Source organism: Coenobita brevimanus, chromosome 103 (assembly GCF_032717465.1).
Source record: "Coenobita brevimanus isolate Jiangsu-jjx chromosome 103, ASM3271746v2, whole genome shotgun sequence".
In the NCBI taxonomy this organism is placed as follows: Eukaryota; Metazoa; Arthropoda; class Malacostraca; order Decapoda; family Coenobitidae; genus Coenobita; species Coenobita brevimanus.
The window spans coordinates 8,980,999-8,990,753 of NC_137056.1; the positions used below are offsets into that span (position 1 = coordinate 8,980,999).

General features: G+C 41.2%; 1 long non-coding RNA gene across 1 annotated transcript in view; it reads right to left on the reverse strand.

Annotated features, from left to right (window-relative positions):
• Positions 1–342: 342 nt before the first annotated feature.
• Positions 343–9,755, reverse strand: part of LOC145415622 (uncharacterized) — a 26,570-nt gene continuing 17,157 nt past the window's right edge. Inside the window, exons 2-3 of the long non-coding RNA XR_013900114.1 lie at positions 7,064–7,216; positions 343–528 (exon numbers count right to left, since the gene is read on the reverse strand). This is a non-coding gene — a long non-coding RNA (uncharacterized LOC145415622). The remainder of the gene's footprint in view (positions 529–7,063; positions 7,217–9,755) is intronic.

Here is a 9,755-nt window from a genome sequence, read left to right on the forward strand (position 1 = left end):
GACATGCTTTGACACCTCTTCATTACCAGTTTCTTTCTGTATATACCACATTAATATTCTCTTGTATGTTATTTATGCAGTCTGCGTTGATGTTAACAAGACAACCCATAAACAAGAAAGCAGTAAGGGGTAATATGAAAAAATAATCGTTAATTTCCGCAATCTGATAACACATTCCTTATTTTGTTCCAGAAAAATCTATTCATTTTAGGGAAATCTTTTCGAAATAAGAGGTTAGTTACGGATTTCACTAACACCCTGACCATCTAAAGCTTCCCCTAAGATGAATATAACAAGCACGGATAAGCTTTTAAAACACAACTGATGTTTGGGATTAAAAAGAAGAGGTGCTCCAAAGCCTCCTAACTCCACTAGAACACGACTCTCATAACTTTATAGCGCTGCGTGCTGATAATAGGTTAATAAAGCTTGTAGACATGGAGTTAGTGAAGGCTGCTGACGGGGAGGCCAGCTGATGCAGTTACTAGAGGAGATGAAGACTGTTAGTTGGTTGAACATCGCTCTAACCTGAAAGGATGAATGGAACATGGAAAAGTTACAGGACAAGTTATTACAAGCTACAGTACAATACTACTGCCACAGTTACTACTACTACTACTACTGCTGCTGCTGCTGCTACTATGACTACTGCTATTATTACTACTACTGTTATTATTACTACTGCTACTACTGTTACTACTTCTACCATTACTACTACTTCCAATATTATCATTACTACTACTACTACCAATATTACTACTACTACTACTATTACGATTAATAATAATCATCATCATCATCATCATCGTGACCTTTTTCCCTAAGTAAGACAGGGTGAGGTAGTGTTCACATATATGCAAAGAAACTACAAGTGGGTGAACTATCAACAGTATATCCAGTGCAATGAACCACACAACCATTCACACATCATTCAAAGCTCTGGCACATCACACACTAAACCATCTGTAGACATAATAATAATAATAATAATCATAATAATAATAATAATAATGAGAGAGGATAGTGTTTGGAAACTCCCTGTACTGTTGTTTGCAGATGATACTGTGTTGTTGAGTGAAGATGAAGGGGAGCTGCAAGGCTTGGTGGATGAGTTTGAGAGAGTGTGTAAGAAACGGAACCTAAAGGTGAATGTAGGGAAGAGTAAAGTGATGGTCTTTGAGAGAGGTGAAGTCAGTGAATGTATAGCGAGGTTGGATGGTGAGGAATTGGAAAATGTGAGTACGTTTAAGTATTTGGGTAGTGTGATGAGTAAGGATGGAGGTTTGGAGGGTGAAGTGCTTGAAAGGGTACAGCAGGGAAGAAAGGTTGCTGGTTCCTTGAAAGCAGTGATAAGAAACAGGGAAGTGAGCATGGAAGTAAAAAAGTTACTACATGACAGTATTGTGATACCAACTCTAACGTACGGAAGTGAAGCTTGGACGTTGTTGGAAGGACACAAGTCAAGAGTGAGAGCAGTGGAAATGAGTTATTTAAGAGGAGCTTGTGGAGTCACGTGGAGAGACAGGCTGACGAATGAGGATATAAAGGAGCGTTGTGGTGTTGATGTGGATGTGATAGGAAGCGTTGTGAGGAACACACTGAGGTGGTTTGGCCATGTGGAGAGGATGGAGGGTGAAAGACTGACGAAGAGAGTGTATGTGAGCGAGGTGGAGGGTGGAAGAGGGAGGGGGAGACCGAGGATGAGATGGAGGGATGGGGTGGAGAGGTATATGAGAGAGGGGGGTGTGAGTTGGGAGCAGGGTAGTGAAATGGCGGGGGACAGGGCGACTTGGAGGCGATTTGTTTGTGGCCACCCCAAACGGGATTGAGGCGTCTGGCAATAGATAGATAGAATAATAATAATAATAATAATGATAATAATAATAATAATAATAATAATAATAATAATAATAATAATAATGATAACTAGAATTCTCAAATTGCTGAAACAACATTCAAAGAACTCCATATTCCAGATGAAACTACTTTTGTTATCACTGTACACCTAATATTAAGGGAATTTTGGTATGATTCAAAATTTTTTACGGATTTTTACCTGTAACCTTATCAACGTCATTCATACTATGCAGATCATGTTCACTCATGACCCACTACATTTCCACCGAGTTTGGTCAAAATATTTAGCACTTTCAGGCATGAGGCGGCCATTTTGATTTTCCTCAATATCTCAAAAAGTATTTGTTGGATCTCAGTATCAATACCCAGGTTCCCTAGTATATGCTGACGATTACATACTGGAACATTTGTAAAGCAATCGATTCAGTAGCTTTTGCTGCGCTGGAGAGCAAAAATTTACAAAATAACATAGAGGGCGCTAGTGCGAAGCTAGTGCTATGAAAAAAAGAAAAAAAAAAAGAAGTGCCAAAAGAAACCTGAAACCAAGATACATCACTCCCGAAATTTGAAGTCTATCTCGAACGGTCTTGGAATGTCAGCCTTCTAGATCTTCCCCCCTCCCCCTCCCACAAAAAAAAAAAATGAAATAATTATCTATATAAATAACAACACAGTATGTGGAGCTCTTCATAACAACAACAACTTCAATAATAATAATAATAATAATAATAATATCATACGGAACGAGGGAGGCTGCGACGTAGGGAGCTAGGCCTATCTCCCGCCAGCTGACAAAAACAGATAAAATCGCTTTGAGTATATGTATCTGAAACATTTTTTTTTATCGCTTAGGTGAGCAGGGAATATCTACTGACATATGGAGAACGGCACAGTCAGGGTACAAGAGAGGGAAGAGAAAGGGAGGACAGCTGAAGTTTGACATCGGTGACGTTTCTCCCCCCCCCTCTCTCTCTCTTCTTTATGGGTAGAAGAGAATGTGCTTAGATGGTATGGTCATGTGGAGAGAAATGATGTACAGTAACTAGGGTGATGAAAAAGGTATATTGTATGTGGCTGAGCCTTAAGGTGGAAAGAGAAGTTGTAAGCCGAGTAAAAGCTGGGTGGATGTACTAAAGGATTAAGTGAGAAATCTCGGTATGGATGAAAAAAAAAAAAAAAAAATCTAAGGCGTCCTCATAGTGACGGGGTAAGCCACTTCAATCCGACGACGTGCTTACATTCTATCAGCAACATAAGCCCGTATCTGGCAATGGATTTGAGTTATAGGAGTAAGTTACCTACCCGCCCACATATCCATCCCCCCGCCAATTCACCTATCCACTCACCCACACATCAATATGCTCGTTACTCACAAACACATTCACCCACCGACCTACCCACCAGCCAATCCACCCAATGCAGTGTGATTCGCTGAGAAGCGCACGCAAGGGCTTAGGTTAGCTTTCAGTGATCGTGGGAAGGCCCTGGGCGTAAGGGTCACCCATTAAGTGGAAACTCATTGCATCTCCAGCAACAGGCAGGTATGCAGCCTCCTCCCACGAGGCTCTTGGCCAATGGGAGGTGCCAAAACTTGTCAAGTAGCTTCCCTAAGTTCCACCCACAGGCTCACTATCACAACCAACAAATGGTATGAGTCGGTTCCCGTGACGATCTCTTACCTCTTCTCATACTATGAGCACTCCCTCAGCTCCACCCTCTATCCCCACACACAAACAGCGATAGGCACAACAACATTAATAGAACAGATTATTGCTACCACCAGACAGTTTTATTCAGTTCTGGAGAGACTTTAGAACAGGAGGAGTTAGATACAGCCTTTAGTAACTATTCCACAACTAGATGTCTATCCAAGGTTGAAAATAACCGTTTGTTGGTACCGAGAACATAGTAGTAGCTGTTGTAATATAATACTAATAATATTAATAATAATAATAATAATAATAATAATAGTAATAATGTCCTTATACTGAGGATATACTCTAACATGAGAGAGATCCGCAGTCTCTCTTAGCTCGCTTGATGGACAGAGGTAGTCAAACTGGAAGGTCGATTTAACTAGTAACCAAGGACTCTCATTCCTACTTCAGTGCTACAGCTCGTCGAATTCAATGTAACCATGACACAGGTTTGATGTTGTGAGAGTAGCCTAGTTCCGTCAGATGAAAACAAAACTACTATGGTGAAGGGACTGACGCTTCGAAACTACACTCTCCCCTCAGACCTTCACTGACCTTTTCTCTCTATTCAATAACTCACCTACTACGGATGTGTTACTGACCTGTACTCACTACAGAGGGTGTGTGTGTGTGTGTGTGTGTGTGTGTGTGTGTGTGTGTGTGTGTGTGTGTGACATTGAAAAACAGTGTTTGTATACGACCGTTACCAAGGTCTCTCTCTCCCTCATTCTCTCTCTCTCTCTCTCTCTCTCACACACACACACACACACACACACACACACACACACACACACACACACACGCACACACATACACACACAAACACACACACACACACACAAAACAAAAGCGTGTTGTTTTTACCATATATTCAGGCTAATGGCAAACACACGCCTTTTTCCCTGGTGGTCATTAGGCACTGTTATTGTCAATTGATAATGACTTACAAATTATTAATTTTTTTCCACCGTCAATAAAACTAAAGTTCACGATGACCTTTATTAACGGCATCACCATCATTATATCGTAACGAGGATTCGGCTCGTTTATTTATTTATTTATCTTACCGTGAGATATTATTATTATTATTATTATTATTATTATTATTATTATTATTATTATTCTATCTATCTATTGCCAGACGCCTCAATCCCGTTTGGGGTGGCCACAAACAAATCGCCTCCAAGTCGCCCTGTCCCCCGCCATTTCACTGCCCTGCTCCCAACTCACACCCCCCCTCTCTCATATACCTCTCCACCCCATCCCTCCATCTCATCCTCGGCCTCCCCCTCCCTCTTCCCCCCTCCACCTCACTCACATACACTCTCTTCGTCAGTCTTTCGCCCTCCATCCTCTCCACATGGCCAAACCACCTCAGTGTGTTCCTCATAACGCTTCCTATCACATTATTATTATTATTATTATTATTATTATTATTATTATTACCGGGAATGTAAATTCCCCAACAGTGGTAGGTGGGGGCGCTCACCATCCACTAACTCGACGTAGTGCTGCTCTCGGATGCCCGCCCTATCATTTCTTCCTTCCTTCTTTCCTTCCTTCCTCTCGGTATATCTTTCTTTCATTCTTTCCTTTTCCTTCTGTCTAAGGATGACTTTACACTGAGTGACAAGTCATTGGTTTCCTGAACACCAGGAAACCATTTACTACACTGGGTGATAACCAAATAATCAATTTATGGCGCCTGGTGGTGTAGTGGGTAATTATGGCGCTCCAATCGGATTGAGCCGGTGCAGGCTTATATCCAAGGGATGGTTGGGGTTTATTGTTCACGTAATGCCACTCAGGGATGAGAGAGGCTGGTCACTTTCATCTTAAATGTCAGGACCAACTTGCCTAGCCCCAGGGTCCTACGTTTCTCATGGGGCAACACTGGATCAGATGATGAATGAATGAATGAATGAATTATTATTATTATTATTATTATTATTATTATTAGCAGTAGTAGTAGTAGTAGTAGTAGTAGTGCAGCAGCAGCAGCAGTAGTAGTAGTAGTAGTAATAGTAGTAGTAGTAGTAGCCCCGGGTTCATCTGAAACGTGAACCCAGTGGACTGCAGATCTGAGTTGCCCTCCTACTGCAGTCCACCATCCTCCTTTTGTGGGATAGGGAAATACTTGAGGGACGTTTGTATAACCAGGCAGTTAAGCCACCTAGTTATATCGTAGACACCACATGAAGGCGTCCCTCTCCAGCACTACAGTAAACTAATAATTGTAGTTGTAAGACGCTGGGAGAGATTTGGTAACCTCCCAGGATCCGGTGAAGTGCTTTGTTTCATTCTTACTATTTTCAGACGATTATATTCGCCTCACACTACCATCCCTAACATAAACCCACACGTATACTCTCCACTTCGTTCTCCTATTCCATTTTTCTTCTCATCTATTTAATTCTTATGCACTCTCAGTCTCTCCCTGTTCATTTGGTCCACATGGCCGAACCACCTCAGAGTATTATGTATGAAACACTGCCTGTGGGATGAAGCCGTGAGTATCGAAGGCTTGAATTATGAAAGAATAGGGGTGGGGTTCATTTCATTGGGAACTGTACAAATAGTTCTCATTTTATTATGACTTCCTTGTCCTATTTGAAGGTCATACCCATTCCTATTTAACTGCGAAAAATCGGATGATGATGATGGTGATGATGATGACTACTGTAAACAATGATGATGATGACGATGCTGATTACTGTAAATATTGAAGGTGATGATGATGATGCTGAGGATGATGATGATGATGACTACTGTAGATGATGATGAGAGTAATGATGATGGTAAGTGTAAATCAAAGTGTTTCAAAATCTGATTACACTTGCTTGAACTGTACTAACAGAAAATTGCTGTCTTGGCAGGAAAATAAAAGAAAAAGACAACACTCGAACTTAAGAGTGAAAGACGTGAGGGACTAGATCAGACTTGTGGTGAGACATAAGCTCTAGTATAAAGAGGGATGGAAAAAAAAAAAATCCTTATCAGCCATCATGTTTACACTCACTGATAATATATACGGTGATAATTCTCGCATGACCTGGGAATATTGCTCATTTCGTCTGTACTAAATACGAGCAATAAAATTAAAACATGAGTGAGGGTAGTGGACATTACCTGATGTACTTGGTAATAAAACTAGATATCATTAACAATAAGCAGCACCTCTGCTATATTAACCATCTATGCTGTATTATGTATTCGCAACATAATTTGAAAGAAGACGCAGATGCACTTTACTAGCACTTAAGTTAGCTGATCTGTTATATTACAATATTGAGCTGGTTATTATTTATGAATAACCTTACTGCTGACGATTAAATCCACCATTATTATACAGGGGCAGCACACACACACACACACACACACACACACACACACACACACACACACACACACACACACACACACACACACACACACAAACGCAATATATATAAATGAAAACTGACGAATATACACTATATGGAGAGAGAGAGAGAGAGAGATACACTAACCTTCACCACCCCGTCTCCTCTTCTACTACTTCTTCTTCTCCTCCTTGTGCTGCTTCTCCTCTTTGGGCTTCTCCTCTTTCTCCTTCTCCTTCTCCTTGGCCTGCGGTTTGATGCGGTCCTGACTTGGCTTCTTGTCCGTCATGCTGCCTTTAGCTGTGCCGGAGAAAAGGATACATTAACTTAAATTCAGTAGCTTCAGTGGGTGTTTTAAGATTTCGGTTTATGTGTGTAGTCTTCGTCTGTGATGTTTAAGACAGATAGATGGATGGATGGATAGTAGAGAAAGACACAGATACAGAGAAACATATATAAATAGATGCACCGATAGACAGATAGAGATTATATAGACTGACTCATTGATATATAAATAGACACATCCATTTAAAAGTATATCCTAAACCAGATAATATTGTATGGAGATACAAAAAAATACAGGTTTAATATAACAAGGGATATGAAGTAATGATATAAAACGGCATGTGAGAGAGAGAGAGAGAGAGAGAGAGAGAGAGAGAGAGAGAGAGAGAGAGAGAGAGAGAGAGAGAGAGAGAGAGAGGTGAGATACATAACTGAAAAAGGATTAAAAGGATTACTGATACAACTTGAACTAAATAAAAATGAATAATACTGTAATAATAATAATAAGAATATGCTTTAAGAGTTTTTCTCGATCTGAAGCTAAATACACGACGTCCTCTCTCTCTCTCGCTCTCTCTCTTTCCTATCTTGTAGTTTGCTCCCTTAACCTCATTTCACCCTCTCTCTCTCTTGTTGTTCGCTCCCTTAACCTCATTTCATCCTCCCTTCTCCTCTAGACTCTCTCTCTCTCTCTCTCTCTCTCTCTCTCTCTCTCTCTCTCTCTCTCTCTCTCCACACAGAGGATACGGGTGATTAGGGTAAGCAAAATCATAGACGTAATTAATTTCTCTGAGCCAAAAATTAGACGAAATACTGATCCATATACTAGGAGATTCGAATTCAGTTTTAGAGAGAGAGAGAGAGAGAGAGAGAGAGAGAGAGAGAGAGACAGACAGAGAAAGAGAGAGAGAGACAGAGAGAGAGACAGAGAAAGAGAGAGAGAGACAGAGAGAGAGTGAGCAGTGGTGTTACATAATGGGTTTCATCACCATGGTAACAGGAAGCTTAGCAGACTGGCTGGCTGACTTGCTAACAGACTGAGATACTGGCTGTCTGACTTGCCGACTGACTGAGTGACTTGGTGGCTGGCTGAGTGACTGGGTGACTGGCTGAATGATTGGGTGATTGGCTGAGTGACTGGGTAGACTGGCTGAGTGTCTGGGTGATTGGATGAGTGACTGGGTGGCTGGCTGTGTGACTGGCTGGCTGGCTGAGTGATTGGGTGACTGGCTGAATGACTGGGTGACTGGCTGTGTGACTGGGTGACTGGCTGAGTGACTGGGTGAGCGACTGGATGACTGGCTGGATAACTGGGTAATTGGGTGACTAGCTGAGTGACTGGGTGACTGGCTGAGTGACTGGGCCATTGGCTGGGTGACTGGCTGAGTGACTGAATGAGTGACTGGGTGACTGGCTGGATTTCTAGATGACTGGCTGTGTGCTTGGTAGACAGAATAACTGTGTGACCTAATGACAGTTTGACTGATTGGCAGATTGACTGGCTGTGTGACTAGATGATTCTTTGACTGACTGAGTGACTAGGTAACTGAGTGATATCCTGACTAGCTGACTGACTGACTGACTGGTTGATTGACTGGGTGACTGAGCGACCAAATATCTGAATGACTGAAAGATAATAAACTGACTAAATAAATACCTTCCTGCATACCAAACTAACCAACCGAAAAAATGAAATTAATGAGTGATCTGCAATAATTTAATCGTTAATCCCTTAAACCCCAGCGGTTATGCCTGAGCTGAATAAAATCGTCTGCCGAAAACAAGAACGAATAACAAAAGCCGCCATTATAGCAAAGGGGTTAACGGAAAGTCTTTAATATCTTGACTCCAAACAATGCGCCCGCCTAAGTTAAATAAAATCGTCAAGTGGAACAGAATTAAAAGAAAAAGAAAAAAAAAGAAAAAGAAAAGGGACATGAAAAAGTCTAGGTTACGTCTTCAGTGCAATGACATTTTTAAAATCATATTTATGGTACTGGCAGACGGTTATATTCAGCTTTCGGGAGACTGTTCACGGAGAAGCGGTAAATGACTATGGCCCCCCATCTCGTATAGCCTGGTGGTAACGACAATAAAACAATCATCGTACTATAAAGATTAAACTTAATAAAATCATCAGGTGCAACAACAATAAGTAATAAGTCATCGTACTGAACGGATTAAGTTAGTAATACATTCTGGTGTAACAGGAATTTTTTAAAAGTCACCGCACTGAAGGGGTTGAAATCATGTAGCGCGTCCTACTGTTACGCAACCCTTTCACTACGATCTAGATTTATTTAGTTTTTATTTTACCGGACACCTCAGAATGATTTTATTCACGATAATAAGGATGTCCCATAGTGAAAAGGGGAGGAGGGGGTGAGAATTTTTCACTACGATGAAGAATATTTAATTTCACTTTGGCTTCTGTCAGACGCATGTATTCAGCTCGGGGATGAACCTCTCGTACTGATGTTGTTAATCCCATCAGACAGAGACCGCCATTTATGATTTATTCGTGCTATCTCTACACGGTTTTATTCAGGCTATG